Raw genomic sequence first — 9,965 nt, forward strand, 5'->3', positions numbered from 1 at the left:
ATAACAACACATAAATTACAAACCGTGTATATCAATAAATATAGCAACATAAAGATACTGGAGAATTAAAAACACTATAATCCCAAGGTAATAGTAGAAGTAAACAGATTCCTCCTGTGGTAGATGAAAAAGAAGAATGACAGAAGCGATAGTCAAAAAAATATCCAGGATAAGAACAGGATGGAGCATTTTCACAATCTTTGAAAGTATGAATTGAGGAAGAAAGTATAGGAGTGGTGAAAATAATGAAACGAAAGAGGTTAATTTATATTGGAAATATCGGACATAGTAATCGAGGCAGATAACGAATTTAATCAAAGAAAATCCTAATTTTCTTAATTACCGGATAATCAAATCTTATACAGATTACGAAGATTTTCTTTATGTCCCTTGAATTCCGAAAATCAACCGTGACTACGTCAAAAGTTAAAACAAATCTTTATTTTCCTCATTTCACTCTTTTACGATAGCTTCACTCATACTCTTCACGTAATCGAATTATTTTATTACTCAATAGTGATAAAACTCTATTTTCCAACTTATATCCGTCATGAAAACATACTTATTGTCAACCATGATGATCTCTGTCAAATTTCGGAACAAAATTTCTTTAACCAGTAGGTACTATAACAACCCTCACATTTTCATACTTGAGGTGACTAATTTGCCCCAGGGTTGTTATCCATACTTAATATAAGATTAAATTCGACGTTGATTAAATATTTATTTTTTTGTCGACACGTTTTGTTAACTAAATTTATTCTAATTATATAAAATAACTTTAGTTAATATTAATATTAATGTGTATTATATATAAAACTATATGTAACATAATTATTAATTAAATGATAAGTTATTTTAATCATTATTTATATTTTTAGCTTATAAAAAAATAAGATTTTTTTATAAATTAAATAATGAGCCCATGAATTTTGACTAAATATTTTCAAAAACAAAAACTTAATAAAAAAAATTTTAACATGTTTTTATTTTTTTGTCAAAATTGGCACCTTTATTTTATTTTATTTTTTTTCTTTTCACCAACCATTTTTACCTATAAATACATGGCTCTTCATTCATTTTTCCTTCCCAAAAACAAAAACTTAGGTTATTCTCTCAAAACCTTGAAGAAAATTTGAGGTGCTTTCTATTTTTTTAAATATTGTCAATTATATTTATATTTATTGTATATTCTTTATAAAATTAGAAATTATCTATATTTATATGTTATAATTAGTATTATAAGTATTATGATGTATAAAAATAATTTTGATAATTTATGGAATATTATTTATAACTAAATACGAATTATGTAGTATTTAAACATAAAAACAATGTAAAATTCGTAATAAATATTTTTATCCAAAAATAAAATATATATAATTTTTTATGAGTTTATAAAACTTATATAGATATTCAAAAATTATAAAAATAATTACTTGGGTTGAATTGGTAATTATTATATAATTAAACTCTATTATTATGTAATTCGAAGGTAAATTAAGAATAAATATAAAATAATAAAAAAATATTTTTTAAATATTTTTCTACAGGTTATTAGACTGATCGAAACTTATAAAAATTATAAAAATAATTTTTTGGGTTTATTTAGTAATTATTTAGAATTAAACTTTTTTGTGAATAAATTAAGGGTAAAAACAAAAATAAATACAAAAATATAATAAAAACATTTACTTTAATTTTTCTACTGATCTATATGATTAACTAAGACTATAAAAATTATGTATATAATTTTTAGATATTTAATTAATTATTTAGATATTTTTGGATAATGTTTGATTATAAAACACTATTATTTTTAAAGTAATTTAGGTATTTATTTAAAGGTAATTATATTTAATATATATAAGACATACACCTATAACGTGAAGGTTATAATTAAAAGATAACTAAATATCAAATAATACTTAGGTTATATTATTAATACTTAGGTTATATTATCACATATATCATTATTAAGTACATTAATAATTCGTTGTGTGTATACACATATAACGTGAAGGTTATAATTAAAAGATAACGTGCACTTTATACGAACCTCACTGCTACTTACGGCCTAGGGTGGTCCTTGTTGCCTTATGGGAACCGCTTGTGGATCTCGAATGCCAAGACTTAGATTCTTGTCAAGAGTCCTGGGCGCCCGGTAACAACAGATCATCAGAGTGACTTACTTGATAGCAACGAGATTTGGGCAAAGTTGTACAACTCATTGTGAAGGATTATAACCCGAACTTCCTAAACTAGAAACATACTATAAGTGGAAGCTTTTCATAAATAGTAACCTTTCGAAAATGGAAATTCTTTAGTGAACCATTACTATTAATATAGCACTATATACTATTGTCTGTTAGGCAATGTCTGATCATACGTTCTATCTCTAGGTTGAGATCTCAGTCACGTCCTTTCGTTCAATTCTTTCGTTTGTGGAATACTCTTCTGTGCTACTAAGGTGAACTTCATAGCCCAACTTTTTACTGTTTCATAACTGTTTTTATAACTTTTGGGGTGAGACACATGCTTGCTTTATAACTGTTTTACACTTAGACACAAGTACTAAATTGTTAACTATGCTGTCATGCTTTGATTCATGCTAAATCCCTACCGTAATATCGTTAATTGCTACGTTTAAATGCAAACTTAATTATTGTGAGTAGGCCTATTGAGAGTAACGTCTCTAACCATTTGACCGATGATCTTTGGTTACATAATAATGATTCCACGACACTGACAGTACAAGGTGTCATAGGGTAAATTGTTTAGTAGGGATATTACAAACTACAACAACACTTTTAGATTGATATATCCATATTGATCAACTTTTAACTAAATCTTGTGGTCTAAAACTTTGGATATTATTTATAAACCTGTGAATTTCACTCAACCTTTTTGGTTGACACTTTAAGCATGTTTTGTCTCAGATGATGATTGAGCTACCTGTTTGCAACTTTGTGATGATAGATTTGATGCTTGCAGGCCACATCGCATATAAAATTTTAGTTCATAAACATTTATTTTACATTTTAATAATAATGTAAACATGTATTCCTGCTTCCGCTATTTTATTAACAAAGGTTTTATTTAAAAGGTCTCATATAGAGTCGTTCTCGTTTATACAACTGTGTTATGATATGATTGGTCACAATTACCCCTGGTCCATTTTGGGGGTGTGACATAAATGAGCACAAACCCGAACTTTAACATATTTTAAAGATTGTTTAGTAAATGAGATCGAGTTTCTTATATTAAGCTCGCATAGCTGGCGAGCTTAAATGATATTTCTTTTTTATAAATAAACTATTATTTTTAATATTATACTGTAATATATAATATACTTAGTGATAGTTTATAACCCGATGTTATGAACGATTAGTGGGCCCTAACAAGACTTGATAACTCTCAGGTTATCAATCCACAAGACAGCAATGAATATATGTGATGAACATGAAGATACTAGCAAGAATGTAAAAACACGAGAATATAATGTGGTTATATGCAATCAATTATATCACTTTATCCACGGACAAGCAAAGAGTATTCTTTATTAAGTTTTGTAGGTATACATTGCATGTTACATATAGGGTTATTTATAGTCTAAAATGATAACGAATTAAAATCAAACGCGAACTCCTAATCCAAATCTAATTCTAGTCGAGCAAATTTTCGCAGTCACCACTCATTTCTCGAAGTTACAAGATGACCAAAACAACAACTCGACTTCTACCTTAATCTCGCGTGCACTATAATAAACTCATGGTCACGAATAGCCCATGCCAACATGAATCTTCATTTTAACTCGATTCACACTCAACAATCTCCCACTCGAAGAGATGTTAAATGACACCCATCTTCATCCTGTTTTTCATCCCAAAGCAACAACATGCCCCGCAAATTACAGCTCCTACTGATATCATCAGATGAGACACCCGAATCACGCCGCACTTCACTCATTAACCCACGAGCAAGTGAAGTCTTTCGACACCAAAAAATCCTTTGAGCTATAATTCGATCTTTATGTTACTAGCTTGGGACCAAGAACCTCTTTGGATATGCCACCTATCTCCTTAGTTTAGGAGATACTGGGCCATTTGAGCCCGACCCGACTAATCGCCCCCATTGCCCAAGCAATCCATCCGTACACAATATCAACCACCCCGATTTAACTTTCCAAAAAAGAACAAACCCATAGGTAGAACAATCACATTGACATTACCTGAAACAACCTAACCCGTATTTAAACCGGTCCGTAAAATTTTTTCTTTAATACATTAATATTTAGGTCCCAATTATGTTTCTGAAAACATCTTTAACACAAATAATAAGTTCAATAAACTTTTAAAACATTTAATACATAGTTTACATATCCGAACGGGCAAACACGACCCGACTATTTTAAATTCCAACAAAACCGAGAACCATTTCACCCGACCCACACCCATCCTACACATACATATGCACATAGGATATTAGCACTCACCTTGAAGTCTTGATGGATGCCAAACCAAAATCCGAAACGCCAATGGAACGTATCTATTCCATTATCACATAACAAATAGCACAATTAGGGTGGATTACAAACCAACCTATTTCGACAACTAGTGCAATTTCGACCCAATTGCACTTCCAAGTTCAAACCGCGCCCAAACTAACCAATAATCACTAACACAAGTGAGAAGGGTCCTAATACGCCAATTAAACCCGAACACAAGTGTTAAACACTTGTCTTGCCCAATTTGACACCAAAACCCTAATTTTGACCCATTTCAAAATTAGTCAACCAATCACACCCAAAAGAGTTCCAACACTTCCATAATCACTAATCATAGTGATTACACTCTATTTAAAGCCCTAAACACGGCTAAATCATCAACCAACCCAAAACCCGCCTTCATCATAAATAAACCCGAATCCTAGTTATTATCTTCCATTAACAACTAGTGGGGTTCCATGTATGAACATCAATCAAAAGCCCTAAATTTAGATGAAGAACACGAAAATGAAATTCGGAGTTAGAGCTTACCGTTAGTATCACCTTGTAGCTAAGAACGAGGAGAACAAAGTTTCCTCTTATGCCAAAGATCGTATCACGAATCTTCCTTCCCAAATCTCACTTTGAATCAAATGGGGTTTTGAAGTTTTGAGAGAAAAATAGAAAGGAAAAAGAAATGAAGAAATGAAATGAATGGATGAGATTAAGATCTCAAATCTGGCTCACATGCGAAATGACCAAAATGCCCTTGAACCTTATTTAAAATTACAAAAACCTGGTACCAGTCCGCCCAGAACGCCACGCCGCGGCCCTCATCGTCGTGCCGTGACATATAACGTGGTCTGGTAGCTGTCTTATCGTGCCTCCTGATCCTGAATTCTTTCGTTCTTCGCGCCGCGACCTTGGTCGTGGCCTGATCACTTCTCGCATACAAGAACTTTAACGCACGAACATGTCTCAAATCCATCATACACCTATCTTACATACGCGATACTCCTGTAAATCATGTACGGGGAAAAACGAGGTGTTACAACTTGTAGTGACCCGAACTTTTCCACGTTTATATATATTAATTGAGATTGATATTTACATGATTAAATGTTTCCAACATGTTAAGCAATCAAACTTGTTAATACTTGATTAATTGAAATATGTTTCATATAGACACTTGACCACCCAAGTTGACCGGCGATTCACGAACGTTAAAACTTGTAAAAACGACATGACGATATATATATGGATATACATATGGTTAACATGAGATTATGATAAGTAAGTATCTCCATAAGTATATTAACAATGAGTTACATACATATAAACAAGACTACTAACTTAAGGATTTCGAAACGAGACATATATGTAACGATTATCGTTGTAACGACATTTAATGTATATATATCATATTAAGAGATATTCGTACATCATAATATCATGATAATATAATAATTTAAAATCTCTTTTGATATTATAAACATTGGGTTAACAACATTTAACAAGATCATTAACCTAAAGGTTTCAAAACAACATTTACATGTAACGACTAACGATGACTTAACGACTCAGTTAAAATGTATATACATGTAGTGTTTTAATATGTATTCATACACTTTTGAAAGACTTCAAGACACTTATCAAAATACTTCTACTTAACAAAAATTCTTACAATTACATCCTCGTTCAGTTTCATCAACAATTCTACTCGTATGCACCCGTATTCGTACTCGTACAATACACAGCTTTTAGATGTATGTACTATTGGTATATACACTCCAATGATCAGCTCTTAGTAGCCCATGTGAGTCACCTAACACATGTGGGAACCATCATTTGGCAACTAGCATGAAATATCTCATAAAATTACAAAAATATGAGTAATCATTCATGACTTATTTACATGAAAACAAAATTACATATCCTTTATATCTAATCCATACACCAACGACCAAAAACACCTACAAACACTTTCATTCTTCAATTTTCTTCATCTAATTGATCTCTCTCAAGTTCTATCTTCAAGTTCTAAGTGTTCTTCATAAATTCCAAAAGTTCTAGTTTCATAAAATCAAGAATACTTTCAAGTTTGCTAGCTCACTTCCAATCTTGTAAGGTGATCATCCAACCTCAAGAAATCTTTGTTTCTTACAGTAGGTTATCATTCTAATACAAGGTAATAATCATATTCAAACTTTGGTTCAATTTCTATAACTATAACAATCTTATTTCAAGTGATGATCTTACTTGAACTTGTTTTCGTGTCATGATTTTGCTTCAAGAACTTCGAGCCATCCAAGGATCCATTGAAGCTAGATCCATTTTTCTCTTTTCCAGTAGGTTTATCCAAGGAACTTAAGGTAGTAATGATGTTCATAACATCATTCGATTCATACATATAAAGCTATCTTATTCGAAGGTTTAAACTTGTAATCACTAGAACATAGTTTAGTTAATTCTAAACTTGTTCGCAAACAAAAGTTAATCCTTATAACTTGAATTTTAAAATCAACTAAACACATGTTCTATATCTATATGATATGCTAACTTAATGATTTAAAACCTGGAAACACGAAAAATACCGTAAAACCGGATTTACGCCGTTGTAGTAACACCGCGGGCTGTTTTGGGTTAGTTAATTAAAAACTATGATAAACTTTGATTTAAAAGTTGTTATTCTGAGAAAATGATTTTTATTATGAACATAAAACTATATCCAAAAATTATGGTTAAACTCAAAGTGGAAGTATGTTTTCTAAAATGGTCATCTAGACGTCGTTCTTTCGACTGAAATGACTACCTTTACAAAAATGAGTTGTAACTTATTTTTCCGACTATAAACCTATACTTTTTCTGTTTAGATTCATAAAATAGAGTTCAATATGAAACCATAGCAATTTGATTCACTCAAAACGGATTTAAAATGAAGAAGTTATGGGTAGAACAAGATTGGATAATTTTTCTCATTTTAGCTACGTGAAAATTGGTAACAAATCTATTCCAACCATAACTTAATCAACTTGTATTGTATATTATGTAATCTTGAGATACCATAGACACGTATACAATGTTTCGACCTATCATGTCGACACATCTATATATATTTCGGAACAACCATAGACACTCTATATGTGAATGTTGGAGTTAGCTATACAGGGTTGAGGTTGATTCCAAAATATATATAGTTTGAGTTGTGATCAATACTGAGATACGTATACACTGGGTCGTGGATTGATTCAAGATAATATTTATCGATTTATTTCTGTACATCTAATTGTGGACAACTAGTTGTAGGTTACTAACGAGGACAGCTGACTTAATAAACTTAAAACATCAAAATATATTAAAAGTGTTGTAAATATATTTTGAACATACTTTGATATATATGTATATATTGTTATAGGTTCGTGAATCAACCAGTGGCCAAGTCTTACTTTCCGACGAAGTAAAAATCTGTGAAAGTGAGTTATAGTCCCACTTTTAAAATCTAATATTTTTGGGATGAGAATACATGCAGGTTTTATAAATGATTTACAAAATAGACACAAGTACGTGAAACTACATTCTATGGTTGAATTATCGAAATCGAATATGCCCCTTTTTATTAAGTCTGGTAATCTAAGAATTAGGGAACAGACACCGTAATTGACGCGAATCCTAAAGATAGATCTATCGGGCCCAACAAGCCCCATCCAAAGTACCGGATGCTTTAGTACTTCGAAATTTATATCATATCCGAAGGGTGTCCCGGAATGATGGGGATATTCTTATGTATGCATCTTGTTAATGTCGGTTACCAGGTGTTCACCATATGAATGACTTTTATCTCTATGTATGGGATGTGTATTGAAATATGAAATCTTGTGGTCTATTATTATGATTTGATATATATATGTTAAACCTATAACTCACCAACATTTTTGTTGACGTTTTAAGCGTGTTTATTCTCAGGTGATTATTAAGAGCTTCCGCTGTCGCATACTTAAATAAGGACGAGATTTGGAGTCCATGTTTGTATGATATTGTGTAAAAACTGCATTCAAGAAACTTATTTTGTTGTAACATATTTGTATTGTAAACCATTATGTAATGGTCGCGTGTAAACAGGATATTTTAGATTATCATTATTTGATAATCTACGTAAAGCTTTTTAAATTTTATTGATGAAATAAAGGTTATGGTTTGTTTTAAAAAGAATGCAGTCTTTGAAAAACGTCTCATATAGAGGTCAAAACCTCGCAACGAAATCAATTAATATGGAACGTTTTTAATCAATAAGAACGGGACATTTCAGTTGGTATCCGAGCGTTGGTCTTAGAGAACCAGAATTTTGCATTAGTGTGTCTTATCGAGTTTGTTAGGATGCATTAGTGAGTCTGGACTTCGACCATGTTTATGTAACGACCCGGAAATTTCCGACCAAATTTAAACCTTAATCTTTATATGTTTCCGACACGATAAGCAAAATATCTATTGTTGAGTCTAGAAAAAGTTTGAAATATATATTCGGATAATCAGTTACCCTTTGACTATGGCTGACGATTCACGAACAATTGTTTGTAAGTAATTAAATATAAATATTTATATGATTATAAATGTAAGTTTTAGAAATTGTAAAATGATATTATATGTAAATATATAAACATATATATAAATGTATAAATTATATACATAAGAAATATTAAATATAAATAGTAATTAAATACTAAAGATTCGATATAATATATTATTGGTAAAAATTTATATAGAAATTGTAACATATTAAATTTAAATATAACTTCAAGTGTAAATGCTATATTAATATTAATATCATTATTTTCATATTTGTATCATCACTATTATCATATATATACATATGAAAGTAGATAAGCATAGATGATTATATTAGTATTATTAATATCATAACCTGTAAGGTTAATTAATAATATTAAGAGTATGAGTAATAAAATTGTTATCATCATTATTATTGGTTAATATCAAATTCATTAAAAATATCATCAATATATCATCATGTTATTATTAATATATGTATTTTGATTATTAGTATTATTATTAGTGTTTATATTATTACTAATCAGTAATATTAGTATAATTATTAATAACTAGAATTATTAATACTTAATAGAATTATTATTACTTATATATGTATTTATTTTAAATAAATTTACTGATATATATATTTATATTTATATACAGATAAATATGCATATATAAAATACGAATACTGTTATGCATATACGATTACAATACGGGAAAATCTGATATTTTTGGTTCAAAGTCACTATCTTATATTTTTTTTTTTGTAATTTTGTTCTTGTCCAAGATTCCTGCTGTCGACCTATTGAGTCTTAAGACGTTGGATTCCAGCTGTATTTCTTGCCACCTAATCTCATATTATCTATATAAAACCACATAACTGAGTATCAATTTTTAATAAAAAAAAAACAAAATCTATCAGAAAGACACA

Source organism: Rutidosis leptorrhynchoides, chromosome 4, assembly GCF_046630445.1.
Source record: "Rutidosis leptorrhynchoides isolate AG116_Rl617_1_P2 chromosome 4, CSIRO_AGI_Rlap_v1, whole genome shotgun sequence".
NCBI lineage: Eukaryota > Viridiplantae > Streptophyta > Magnoliopsida > Asterales > Asteraceae > Rutidosis > Rutidosis leptorrhynchoides.